We start from the raw sequence: 15909 nt of genomic DNA on the forward strand, positions 1-15909 counted from the left end.
ATCTGTAGCCTGTGTTGCCATGCTGGTTTTGTGGGTTTCTTCTGTGTGTTGGTTTGTTCTGATCTCTGCCTAGTGTGTATATTTAGTGTAGTGAGTGCTCCTATATAAACCAGTAGTTGTAACTCTTCCATAGTTGTATTTTCATTTATTTTGTTGTGTATGATTGTGTTGATAGTTTTTATTGTTGTTTCGACTTGTGGGTTATTTGGCGGTCTATGCAAGAATGGTCTAATGTCTGTATTTGTGTCTTTGTATTCTATATATGTCAGCTGAAATTTCTCTTCTATATCTAAAACGTGTGTCTCTTCGTGTTCTATTTGTGCTTTTTCTGGTGGCTGTCTTAAGATTTCGTTTTCTTCTGATTGTTTAATTGATGTGTGTTGGTCTTTGTTTGTTTTCTCTGGGATGTTTGAGTCCATTACTGCATTTTCTTCTTCTTCTGATTACACATTATTTTGTTCCAGTATTTGTTGTACTTGTTGTTTGATGTTTTCTAATTCTGACTGGGGTATCCTGTTATTTTTTATTATTACACGGATCTGATCAGCTAGTCGTTGTTCTGTTAAAAATTTTAATTCCGGGTATCTGGTAATAAATGTTGTGTATACTTGTGATCTGTATCCATTTGTGTTGGTTCCTAGGTTTGTTGCTTGGTAATAACAGAACATGAGGTGTCGATTAACTTCATCTGACCATCTCATCCTCTGTCTTTGTTTTCCTTCTAGGGTGGTGGCTCTGAGCACTATGGGACTCAACTGCTGTGGTCTTAAGTCCCCTAGAACTTAGAACTACTTAAACCTAACTAACCTAAGGACAGCACACAACACCCAGCCATCACGAGGCAGAGAAAATCCCTGACCCCGCCGGGAATCGAACCCGGGAACCCGGGCGTGGGAAGCGAGAACGCTACCGCACGACCACGAGATGCGGGCTTTCTAGGGTGGTTGCAGGAAGCATATCCTGCAAAACACCTCTATTTGGATTTAAATCATTTTCCAGTTGGCTAGCAGTGTTGTTACCGTTGTGGGCGGGCATAGGGTTCAAGCGTCGTCCCCGACCATGACGGCGCTTGTCCGAGGCTTCTTTAGTTCTGTCCTGAACCAAGTAATCACACTAAAAGGGGGGTTAGCCCTATTAGTGGTTTGTTCTTTTCGTCGCCTTTTACGACTGGCAGAACATACCGGAGGCCTAAACTTTTCCCGGGCCTTTTGATACCACAAATGCCTGAAGTGATAATTTTGCAACATGAAGTCACCCAAGCAATTAATTCTACACACAATTGGAAAGCCCCTGGAAATGATAAAATAGCAAATTACTGGCTAAAGAAGTTCACCTCAACACATTCACATCTAACTAAATTATTTAACAGTTACATTGCAGACCCACACACATTCCCTGATACACTTGCACATGGAATAACCTATCTGAAACCTAAAGATCAAGCAGACACAGCAAACCCAGCTAAATATCGCCCCATAACATGCCTACTAACAATCTACAAAATATTAACTTCAGTCATTACACAGAAATTAATGACACATACAACACAGAACAAAATTATAAATGAAGAACAAAAAGGCTGCTGCAAAGGAGCATGAGGATGTAAAGAGCAACCGAGAATAGATGCAGAGGTGACATATCAAGCTAAAACTAAACAAAGGTCGCTACACTACGCATACATTGATTACCAAAAAGCCTTTGATAGTGTACCCCACTCATGGTTACTACAGATATTGGAAATATACAAAGTAGATCCTAAATTGATACAGTTTCTAAACATAGTAATGAAAAACTGGAAAACCACACTTAATATCCAAACAAATTCAGATAACATCACATCACAGCCAATACAGATTAAGCATGGAATATACCAAGGAGACTCATTAAGTCCCTTCTGGTTCTGTCTTGCTCTGAACCCACTATCCAACATGCTAAACAATACAAATTATGGATACAATATTACTGGAACATACCAACACAAAATCACACATTTGCTATACATGGATGATCTAAAACTACTGGCACCAACAAATCAACAACTCAACCAAATACTAAAGATAACAGAAGTATTCAGCAATGATATAAATATGGCTTTTGGAACAGACAAATGTAAGAAAAATAGCATAGTCAAGGGAAAACACACTAAACAAGAAGATTACATATTGGATAACCACAGCGACTGCATAGAAGCGAAGGAAAAAACAGACGCCTATAAATATCTAGGATAGAGACAAAAAATAGGAATAGATAATAAAAATATTAAAGAAAAATATAGACAAAGACTAACAAAAATACTGAAAACAGAATTGACAGCAAGAAACAAGACAAAAGCTATAAATACTTATGCTATACCAGTATTGACCTACTCATTTGGAGTAGTGAAATGGAGTGACACAGACCTAGAAGCACTCAATACACTTACATGATCTCAATGCCACAAATATAGAATACATCACATACATTCAGCAACAGAAAGATTCACATTAAACAGAAAGGAAGGTGGTAGGGGATTTATAGATATAAAAAACCTACATTATGGACAGGTAGACAATTTAAGAAAATTCTTTCTAGAACGAGCAGAAACTAGCAAAATACACAAAGCAATCACACATATAAATACATCAGCTACACCATTGCAATTTCATAACCACTTCTACAACCCTTTAGATCACATAACATCAACAGATACAAAGAAAGTAAATTGGAAAAAGAAAACACTACATGGCAAGCACCCGTATCATCTAACACAGCCACACATAGATCAAGACGCATCCAACACATGGCTAAGAAAAGGCAATATATACAGTGAGATGGAAGGATTCATAATTGCAATACAGGATCAAACAATAAACACCAGATATTACAGCAAGCATATTATTAAAGATCCCAGTACCACAACAGATAAATGCAGACTTTGCAAACAACAAATAGAAACAGTAGATCACATCACAAGCGGATGTACAATACTAGCAAATACAGAATACCCCAGAAGACATGACAATGTAGCAAAAATAATACATCAACAACTTGCCATAAAACATATACTAATAAAACAACACATTCCCACATACAAGTACACACCACAAAATGTACTGGAGAATGATGAATACAAATTATACTGGAACAGAACCATTATAACAGATAAAACAACACCACATAACAAACCTGACATCATACTCACCAATAAAAAGAAGAAATTAACACAACTAATTGAAATATCCATACCCAACACAACAAATATACAGAAGAAAGCAGGGGAAAAAATTGAAAAATACATCCAACTGGCTGAGGAAGTCAAGAACATGTGGCATCAGGATAAAGTCGACGTTATACCAGTTATACTATCAACTACAGGAGTCATACCTCACAATATGCACCAGTACATCAATGCAATACAGCTACATCCAAACATATATATACAACTACAAAAATCTGTAATTATTGATACATGTTCAATGACCCGAAAGTTCCTAAATGCAATATAACATGTCCCGTACAGTTAAAAGAAAGTCACCCTTGATCAAGGTCCGCGTCACTGTCCATTTTTGACCAGACATAACGTCTGAGAATAAAAAGAAATAATAATAATAATAATAATAATAATAATAATAATAATAATAATAATAATGATATATACCCCGTGGAGGCCCGGGAAAAGAATAGGCCTCCGGTATGTTCTGCCAGTCGTAAAAGGCGACGAAAAGAACAAACCACTAATAGGGCTAACCCCCCTTTTAGTGTGATTACTTGGTTCAGGACAGAACTAAAGAAGCCTCGGACAAGCGCCGTCATGGTCGGGGACGACGCTTGAACCCTATGCCCGCCCACAATGGTAACGACACTGCTAGCCACATGGAAAATGATTTAAATCCGAATAGAGGTGTTTTGCAGGATATGCTTCCTGCAACCACCCTAGAAGGAAAACAAAGACAGAGGATGAGATGGTCAGATGAAGTAAATCGACACCTCATGTTCTGTTATTACCAAGCAACAAACCTAGGAACCAACACAACTGGATACAGATCACAAGTATACACAACATTTATTACCAGATACCCGGAATTAAAATTTTTAACAGAACAACGACTAGCTGATCAGATCCGTGTAATAATCAAAAATAACAGGATACCCCAGTCAGAATTAGAAAACATCAAACAACAAGTACAACAAATACTGGAACAAAATAATGTGCAATCAGAAGAAGAAGAAAACACAGTAATGGACTCAAACATCCCAGAGCAAACAAACTAGACCAACACGCATCAATTAAACAATCAGAGGAAAACGAAATCTTAAGACAGCCACCAGAACAAGCACAAATAGAACACGAAGAGACACACGTGTTAGATATAGAAGAGAAATTTCAGCTGACATATATAGAATACAAAGACACAAATACAGACATTAGACCATTCTTGCATAGACCGCCAAATAACCCCCAAGTCGAAACAACAATAAAAACTATCAACACAATCATACACAACAAAATAAATGAAAACACAACTATGGAAGAGTTACAACTACTGGTTTATATAGGAGCACTCACTACACTAAATATACACACTAGGCAGAGATCAGAACAAACCAACACACAGAAGAAACGCACAAAACCAGCATGGCAACACAGGTTACAGATCAGAATAGAAAAACTGAGAAAAGACATCGGACAGCTAACACAATTTATAAGAAATGAAATATCAGACAAAAAACGAAAAAGGTTAGGTAAAATCTCACAACAAGAAGCAATAGAGCAATTAGATGAAAAAAAGCAGAAATTGCAAGCATTGGCCAAACGACTTAGAAGATACAAAAAAAGTGAAAATAGAAGGAAACAAAACCAAACATTCAACACAAACCAAAAGAGATTTTACCAAACAATGGATAACACACACATTAAAATAGACAATCCACCAAACATAACAGACATGGAACACTTCTGGAGCAGCATATGGTCAAACCCGGTACAACATAACAGGCATGCACGGTGGATACATGCAGAAACAGACACATACAAGATGATACCACAAATGCCTGAAGTGATAATTTTGCAACATGAAGTCACCCGAGCAATTAATTCTACACACAATTGGAAAGCCCCTGGAAATGATAAAATAGCAAATTACTGGCTAAAGAAGTTCACCTCAACACATTCACATCTAACTAAGTTATTTAACAGTTACATTGCAGACCCATACACATTCCCTGATACACTTGCACATGGAATAACCTATCTGAAACCTAAAGATCAAGCAGACACAGCAAACCCAGCTAAATATCGCCCTATAACATGCCTACCAACAATATACAAAATATTAACTTCAGTCATCACACAGAAATTAATGACACATACAACACAGAACAAAATTATAAATGAAGAACAAAAAGGCTGCTGCAAAGGAGCACGAGGATGTAAAGAGCAACTGATAATTGATACAGAGGTGGCATATCAAGCTAAAACTAAACAAAGGTCCCTACACTACGCATACATTGATTACCAAAAAGCCTTTGATAGTGTACCCCACTCATGGTTACTACAGATTTTGGAAATATACAAAGTAGATCCTAAATTGATACACTTTCTAAACACAGTAATGAAAAACTGGAAAACCACACTTAATATCCAAACAAATTCAGATAGCATCACATCACAGCCAATACAGATTAAGCGTGGAATATACCAAGGAGACTCATTAAGTCCTTTCTGGTTCTGTCTTGCTCTGAACCCACTATCCAACATGCTAAATAATACAAATTATGGATACAATATTACTGGAACATATCCACACAAAATCACACATTTGCTATACATGGATGATCTAAAACTACTGGCAGCAACAAATCAACAACTCAACCAATTACTAAAGATAACAGAAGTATTCAGCAATGATATAAATATGGCTTTTGGAACAGACAAATGTAAGAAAAATAGCATAGTCAAGGGCAAACACACTAAACAAGAAGATTACATATTGGATAACCACAGCGACTGCATAGAAGCGATGGAAAAAACAGATGCCTATAAATACCTAGGATACAGACAAAAAATAGGAATAGATAATACAAATATTAAAGAAGAACTAAAAGAAAAATATAGACAAAGACTAACAAAAATACTGAAAACAGAATTGACAGCAAGAAACAAGACAAAAGCTATAAATACTTATGCTATACCAGTATTGACCTACTCATTTGGAGTAGTGAAATGGAGTGACACAGACCTAGAAGCACTCAATACACTTACACGATCACAATGCCACAAATATAGAATACATCACATACATTCAGCAACAGAAAGATTCACATTAAGCAGAAAGGAAGGTGGAAGGGGATTTATAGATATAAAAAACCTACATTATGGACAGGTAGACAATTTAAGAAAATTCTTTCTAGAACGAGCAGAAACTAGCAAAATACACAAAGCAATCACTCATATAAATACATCAGCTACACCATTGCAATTTCATAACCACTTCTACAACCCTTTAGATCACATAATATCAACAGATACAAAGAAAGTAAATTGGAAAAAGAAAACACTACACGGCAAGCACCCGTATCATCTGACACAGCCACACATCGATCAAGACGCATCCAACACATGGCTAAGGAAAGGCAATATATACAGTGAGACGGAAGGATTCATGATCGCAATACAGGATCAAACAATAAACACCAGATATTACAGCAAGCATATTATTAAAGATCCCAACACCACAACAGATAAATGCAGACTTTGCAAACAACAAATAGAAACAGTAGATCACATCACAAGCGGATGTACAATACTAGCAAATACAGAATACCCCAGAAGACATGACAATGTAGCAAAAATAATACATCAACAACTTGCCATAAAACATAAACTAATAAAACAACACGTTCCCACATACAAGTACACACCACAAAATGTACTGGAGAATGATGAATACAAATTATACTGGAACAGAACGATTATAACAGATAAAACAACACCACATAACAAACCTGACATCATACTCACCAATAAAAAGAAGAAATTAACACAACTAATTGAAATATCCATACCCAACACAACAAATATACAGAAGAAAACAGGGGAAAAAATTGAAAAATACATCCAACTGGCTGAGGAAGTCAAGGACATGTGGCATCAGGATAAAGTCGACATTATCCCAATTATACTATCAACTACAGGAGTCATACCTCACAATATTCACCAGTACATCAATGCAATACAGCTACATCCAAACATATATATACAATTACAAAAATCTGTAATTATTGATACTTGTTCAATTACCCGAAAGTTCCTAAATGCAATATAACATATACCATACAGTTACAAGGAAGTCACGCTTGACAGAGGTCCGCGTCACGTTCCATTTTTAACCAGACTTAAGTCTGAGGAAAAAAAGTCAATAATGATATTAATAATTAATTCTATGCACAATTGGAAAGCCACTGGAAAAGATAAAATAGCAAATTTCTGGCTGGAGAAGTTCATCTCAACACATTCACATCTAACTAAATTATTTAACAGTTACATTGCAGACCCATACACATTCCCTGATACACTTACACATGGAATAACTTATCTGAAACCTAAAGATCAAGCAGACACAGCAAACCCAGCAAAATATCGCCCCATAACATGCCTTCCAACAATGTACAAAATATTAACTTCAGTTATTACACAGAAATTAATGACACATACAACACAGAACAAAATTATAAATGAAGAACAAAAAGGCTCTTGCAAAGGAGCACGAGGATGTAAAGAGCAACTGATAATAGATGCAGAGGTGACATATCAAGCTAAAACTAAACAAAGGTCGCTACACTACGCATACATTGATTACCAAAAAGCATTTGATAGTGTACCCCACCCAAGGTTACTAAAAATATTGGAAATATACAAAGTAGATCCTAAATTGATACAGTTCCTAAACATAGTAATGAAAAATTGGAAAACCACACTTGATAACCAAATAAATTCAAATAATAGCACATCACAGCCAATACATATTAAGTGTGGAATATACCAAGGAGACTCATTAAGTCCTTTCTGATTCTGCATTGCTCTGAACCCACTATCCAACATGCTAAACAATACAAATTATGGATGCAATATTACTGGAACATACCAACAAAAAATCACACATTTGCTATACATGGATGATCTAAAACTACTGGCACCAACAAATCAACAACTCAACCAATTACTATAGATAACAGAAGTATTTAGCAATGATATAAATATGGCTTTTGGAAAAGACAAATGTAAGAAAAATAGCATAGTCAAGGGAAAACATACTAAACAAGAAGATTACATATTGGATAACCACAGCGACTGCATAGAAGTGATGGAAAAAACAGATGTCTATAAATATCTCGGATACAGACAAAAAATAGGAACAGATAATACAAATATTAAAGAAGAACTAAAAGAAAAATATAGACAAAGACTAACAAAAATACTGAAAACATAACTGACAGCAAGAAACAAGACAAAAGCTATATATACTTGTCCTATACCAATATTGACCTCCTCATCTGGAGTAATGACATGGAGTAACACAGACCTAGAAGCTCTCAATACACTTACACGATCACAATGCCACACATATAGAATACATCACATACATTTAGCAACAGAAAGATTCACATTAAGCACAAAGGAAGGAGGAAGGGGATTTATCGACATAAAAAACCTACATTATGGACAGGTAGACAATTTAAGAAAATTCTTTCTAGAACGAGCAGAAACTAGCAAAATACACAAAGCAATCACTCATATAAATACATTGGGTAGACCATTGCAATTTCATAACCACTTCTACAACCCTTTGGATCACATAACATCAACAGATACGAAGAAAGTAAATTGGAAAAAGAAAACACTACATGGCAAGCACCCGTATCATCTAACACAGCCACACATCGATCAAGACGCATCCAACACATGGCTAAGAAAAGGCAATATATACAGTGAGTCGGAAGGATTCATGATTGCAATACAGGATCAGACAATGAACACCAGATATTACAGCAAGCATATTATTAAAGATCCCAATACCGCAACAGATAAATGCAGACTTTGCAAACAACAAATAGAAACAGTAGATCACATCACAAGCGGATGTACAACACTAGCAAATACAGAAACACCAGAAGATATGACAATGTAGCAAAAATAATACGTCAACAACTTGCCATACAACATAAACTAATAAAACAACACATTCCCACATACAAGTATGCACCACAAAATGTACTGGAGAATGATGAATACATATTGTACTGGAACAGAACCATTATAACAGATAAAACAACGTCACATAACAAACCTGACATTATACTCACCAATAAAAAGTAGAAATTAACACAACTAATCGAAATATCCATACCCAATACAACAAATATACAGAAGAAAACAGGAGAAAAAATTGAAAAATACATCCAACTGGCTGAGGAAGTCAAGGACATGTGGCATCAGGATAAAGTTGACATTATACCAATTATACTATCAACTACAGGAGTCATACCACACAATATCCACCAGTAAATCAACGCAATACAGCTACATCCAAACGCATATATACAACTACAGAAATCTGTAATTATTGATACATGTTCAATTACCCGAAAGTTCCTAAATGCAGTGTAACATATACCGTACAGTTAAAAGGAAATCACGCTTGATCAAGGTCCGCGTCACTTTCCATTTTTAACCAGACATAACGTCTGAGAAAGGAAAATAATAATAATAATAATATGTAAGTAAATATGTGATATAGTGAAGACATTGTTTTCAGGTTCAAAAATGGAAAAGAGACATGGGGAAATAGTCCTGTTAGATTCCATGTGAGGGAGCCAGGAGAAAACATATTGGAGATTGCTCCAGGGCCAAGGTGGCATAGTATAAGGAATGTAAATAGTATGCGGTCGGCATGTGAAGCCCAACATTTCCCAGAATATATTTAAGTGGACCAACAAAGAAGATAACATTACGTTTGGGAACAAATGGATATATGTTGATAGAGAAGAATATGACTGTTTTCTTGACCTGCTTAAACATCAACGACGTACAAAGGTCACAATGAGGGAATAGTGAATTTATGGAACAAAAAACAAGACCTTCCTATTTTCAATAGTTCTGTGGCCTTGAACAGCTTTACAGAAATACCAAGCTGTATTCAGTTCGATGATACACAGCAGCGGCGACAGAATAGTGTCCCTGATAATTTGGCTGCTATAAGGGATATACAGGGTGAGTCACTAACTATTGCCACCTACAATAACTCCTAAAGTATGATAGCAGCTGAAAAGTTTGTCGGAGAAATGTTGCATGGGACAACGGGGCCGTAATATGACGTTGGTTTTTTGTTGCTAGGTGGGGTCACGTCAGAGATATGAAGGGCAACTTTGTTATTTTTTTTTTAAATGGGAAGCTGTAGTTCGGTACTTATTTTATGACAGCGGCTATCGAGACGAATCCACTGATGTGTAACAGTGAGGTCTTTGAAGGTCAACGAAGGTCAAAAAGGTGGCACGAACGTCCATTTACAGAAGGTGTTCGAAGTGATGACCATTGGTATCGATGTACTGTTGCAATCTTCTTATAATGGACTTAGTGGTATCGCTTAGAACTTCGGCACTTATCGAAGCACATGCTGTGACAATTCTCTCTCGTATATCGTGCAAATAATAAATATTCGCGAATACGGCGAATCTATCTAAATTGCCGTTGACATGTATATACCATTCGACGGTTTCGCGATACAACACTAATAGGAAAGATAAGACTAGTATTGTCGAATCCAACGAATGCGAATGACGTATTCCCTCGAAGAACTAGTCGATATGCTTCTCATTTACCGAGAAATTCAACGAGAGCTAGAGACTTATACGCTGAAAGATATCCTCAGCGTACCCACCCTACACGTCGTACATTTAAATATGTGTATGATATAACGCATGGGAAACATATCCGGCAAAGGAAAGTTACCATCGAGATCCGTGTTTTAGTTCGCGTCAAATCGCAAGGGAATCTAGCATGAGCCAGAGTAGCGTAGTTCGTGTTCTGAATCGCAATACGTATCATCCTTACCACATCAGTCTCCACCAAGAATTAACTGGTACGGATTAGAAGCGTCGCACTGAATTCTGGCGATGGGTTCAACTTCAGCTTGAGAGAGATGACACATTTATTCAAAAAATGGTTCAAGTGGTTCTGAGCACTATGGGACTTAACTTCTGAGGTCATCAGTCCCCTAGAACTTAGAACTACTTAAACCTGACTAACCTAAGAACACAACACACATCCATGCCCGAGGCAGGATTCGAACCTGCGACCGTAGCGGTCGTGCGGTTCCAGACTGTAGCGCCTAGAAACGCTCGGCCCCTCCGGCCGGCCTGACACATTTATTAATTTTATTTTACACTCCTGGAAATTGAAATAAGAACACCGTGAATTCATTGTCCCAGGAAGGGGAAACTTTATTGACACATTCCTGGGGTCAGATACATCACATGATCACACTGACAAAACCACAGGCACATAGACACAGGCAACAGAGCATGCACAATGTCGGCACTAGTACAGTTTATATCCACCTTTCGCAGCAATGCAGGCTGCTATTCTCCCATGGAGACGATCGTAGAGATGCTGGATGTAGCCCTGTGGAACGGCTTGCCATGCCATTTCCACCTGGCGCCTCAGTTGGACCAGCGTTCGTGCTGGACGTGCAGACCTCGTGAGACGACGCTTCATCCAGTCCCAAACATGCTCAATGGGGGACAGATCCGGAGATCTTGCTGACCAGGGTAGTTGACTTACACCTTCTAGAGCACGTTGGGTGGCACGGGATACATGCGGACGTGCATTGTCCTGTTGGAACAGCAAGTTCCCTTGCCGGTCTAGGAATGGTAGAACGATGGGTTCGATGACGGTTTGGATGTACCGTGCACTATTCAGTGTCCCCTCGACGATCACCAGTGGTGTACGGCCAGTGTAGGAGATCGCTCCCCACACCATGATGCCGGGGGTTGGCCCTGTGTGCCTCGGTCGTATGCAGTCCTGATTGTGGCGCTCAACTGCACGGCGCCAAACACGCATACGACCATCATTGGCACCAAGGCAGAAGCGACTCTCATCGCTGAAGACGACACGTCTCCATTCGTCCCTCCATTCACGCCTGTCGCGACACCACTGGAGGCGGGCTGCACGATGTTGGGGCGTGAGCGGAAGACGGCCTAACGGTGTGCGGGACCGTAGCCCAGCTTCATGGAGACGGTTGCGAATGGTCCTCGCCGATACCCCAGGAGCAACACTGTCCCTAATTTGCTAGGAAGTGGCGGTGCGGTCCCCTACGGCACTGCGTAGGATCCTACGGTCTTGGCGTGCATCCGTGCGTCGCTGCGGTCCGGTCCCAGGTCGACGGGCACGTGCACCTTCCGCCGACCACTGGCGGCAACATCGATGTACTGTGGAGACCTCACGCCCCACGTGTTGAGCAATTCGGCGGTACGTCCACCCGGCCTCCCGCATGCCCACTATACGCCCTCGCTCAAAGTCCGTCAACTGCACATACGGTTCACGTCCACGCTGTCGCGGCATGCTACCAGTGTTAAAGACTGCGATGGAGCTCCGTATGCCACGGCAAACTGGCTGACACTGACGGCGGCGGTGCACAAATGCTGCGCAGCTAGCGCCATTCGACGGCCAACACCGCGGTTCCTGGTGTGTCCGCTGTGCCTTGCGTGTGATCATTGCTTGTACAGCCCTCTCGCAGTGTCCGGAGCAAGTATGGTGGGTCTGACACACCGGTGTCAATGTGTTCTTTTTTCCATTTCCAGGAGTGTATTTACTGATGAGGCTACATTCACGAACCATGGAAATGTTAATTTGCATAGCATGCATTATTGGGCAACTGAAAATCTATGTTGGCTGCGGCAAGTTGCACATCTAAAACTGTGGTCGGTGAATGTATGGTGTGGGATTCTGGAGGACGGAATTATAGTGCCCTATTTCATCGAAGGAAATCTTAATGGTAGGAAGTACACCACATTCCTGCAAGAAACATTACGTCTGTTATTGGAAGAAATACCTTTAGGAACAAGGAACAGAATGTTGTATCAACACGATGGGTGTCCTGTACATTTTTCGCTGATGGCTAGAAATGAGTTGCAGATACAATCCCCAAATTGTTGGATTGGACGCGGAGGAGATGTGTAATGGTTTTCCAGTCTTCTAGGGTCAAATAGATACAGTCACGAGTCCAGGACGGGCGCTGTAGACGATGTAGGCGATCGTAGGTCCCACAATGATTTCTGCTGTTATTTCATGCAGTGTTGCTTGTCTGTTAGCACTGAAAACTCGACGCAAACGCCGGTGCTCTCTGTCGTGGTTAGAGCTAATGACTGTAGACTGTTATCCTCAGCGCTGTCTTGACACTGTGGATCTCGGTATACAGAATTCCCGAACGATTACCCAAGGGGAATGTCCCACGCGTCTAGCTGCTGCAAGTACCATTCCGCGTTAAGAGTCTGTTAATTACCGTAGTGCGCCTAAACTCATGCGGAAACCTTTTCACATGAACCACCTGAGTACAAATGACAGATCTGTCAAAGTACTGCCCTTTTATATCTTTTGTACGCGATACTACCACCATCTGTATAATGTGCATATCGTTAATCCATGACTTTAGTCACCTCACTGTGCTAACAATGTCCGCCCCTGGTAACTGAGTGGTCAGCACAACAGAATGTCATACCTAACGGCCCGGGTTCGATTCCCGGCTGGGTCGGAGATTTTTTCCGCTTAGGGACTGAGTGTTGTGTTCTCCTTATCATCATCATTTCATCACCATCGACGCGCAAGTCTTCGAAGTGGCGTCAATTCGAGAGACTTGCAGCAGGCGAACGTTCTACCCGACGGGAGGCCCTAGCTACACGGCATTTATTATACTAACAATCATCACTTCCGAAATGTTCCTCTACTGTACACAATGCTATAAAATGTGTTCATATCCTTCAAAATTTATCATCTCTTAAGGAAAATGAGGGTAACACATCCCATCCATGAAAATTCCCCCTCCCCCCCATACCTTAACACCACCTATTCTGTACTTCACTGTTGGCACTATACATGATGACACGTACGTTCTCCATGCATTTATCAAACCCTGAGCCTCCCGTTGGATTTCTGCAGAGTGTAGAATGACTCAATTACAAATCACTCTTTTTCAGTCATTCGCGATCCGGTGGTGTCGCGTTTTACACCGCCTCAAGCATCACTTAGCACTGATTAAAGAAATGTGTGGCCCATGTGGAGCTGCTCGACCGACGTACTCCATTCTTTTTTTAACTCCCTACACAAAGTCACTGTGGTAGCTGGACTGCTGGCAGCACTTTGGAACTCACGAGTGATTCCTTACGCTGATTTCGTGGAGTTTCTTACAACATCTCTCCGCAATGTACGACCCTGTCCGTCACTACATGTGGTCTGTGTGACCGTGGTTTAGCTGTCGTTGTTGCAACGCGTTTCCATTATTGCTTTTCTACTTACGACACAATACACCCCGCGAAATTTTATACTGGCGGCTCCGACTCTCCTGACATCTAAGGGTCAGTTTCACACTGTGTAGGGACATTCGGATACTTTTGATCAGACAGTGTGAGTAATGCAAAATGTAACTATTTATCGACATGGTTATTCGTGATAACTATATGTAATTGTTATAATTTTTATCCTTCATCCATGTATTTCGCGACTTCGACGACGTTTTACTTTGGATTTTAGTCATTTCCACAGTCTTTTTGTCTTCTGTAAGCATTGTCAATGAGAAAGGACTTCAGCTGGTACCGGTCCTACAATGAAAGAAATTATTGTACAAAGAAACAGCGTCCTTGCTCGGTATTTTCCTTAGCTCTTTGATTATTTCAAGGTTTGAAGGTTCGGAGTAACGAGGACATTTTACATAAGTGATTTCCTTCTGTCGTTTTCTTCTGGATGGGCACCACAGCCTCGATAAATGTGAAGAAACATATTATTTTATTGGGGTTGTATTTTAAAATAATGTATTCCTCACTGCTAGTCTCAGGCACGGCCAGCTTGCAAGTGCATCTATAGCCACAGATGTGGATATGTCGTCCTCGACGCTTTCTCCTCGTACGTCTAAGTCTGCGAGTCACTGAAGTTAGCGTTTATTAAGAGTTGCTCGTAAAACGGGTACTTGGATTTTTTCCTGGTTTCGCAACAGCACTCCTCGTTTACGAGCAGCGTTTGAAAAGTTCGTGCAAAGTCCGAGAGATGGCACCACCAGCGCATATCGAGGACATGCTTAGTTAGTGTCATCTTTGGATAGAACACACGCCAAGTTTCAGCAATATTGGTCTATTTCTTTGTGTTTGGCATTCAGGTGAACCAAGGAAGTCGAGTGATTGTAAAAAAATGAACGAAAAAGAATTTAGTGTGGTGATTAGACATTACTTTATGAAAAGCAAAACGTCTCAGGAGACTAAAGAGAAGCTTGATAAACATTACGGTGACTTTGCACCTTCGATTAGAACAGTTTCTAAGTGGTTTCAAAATTTTCTGTGTGGCCATATGGGCACAAGTGATGCTGAACCTTCTGGAGGCCCTGTGGAGGTTACGACTCCAGAAATCATTGATAAAATCCATGATATGGTGATGGATGACAGAAGAGTTAAGGTGCGTGAGATTGCTAGTGCTGTGGGCATCTCAAAAGAAAAAGCATTTGGACATGAGAAAGCTATCCGCAAGATGGGTTCTGCGATTGCTCACTCTTGACCAAAAACGAAATCGTGTGAAGTGTTGCAAGCATGGTTTGCAGCTGTTCAGGAAGAATCCGCAGGACTTTAAGCGTCATTTCGTCACTGTGGATGAAACATGGATACATTACTATA

This window comes from Schistocerca cancellata, chromosome 8 (genome assembly GCF_023864275.1).
Source record: "Schistocerca cancellata isolate TAMUIC-IGC-003103 chromosome 8, iqSchCanc2.1, whole genome shotgun sequence".
NCBI classification, from domain to species: domain Eukaryota; kingdom Metazoa; phylum Arthropoda; class Insecta; order Orthoptera; family Acrididae; genus Schistocerca; species Schistocerca cancellata.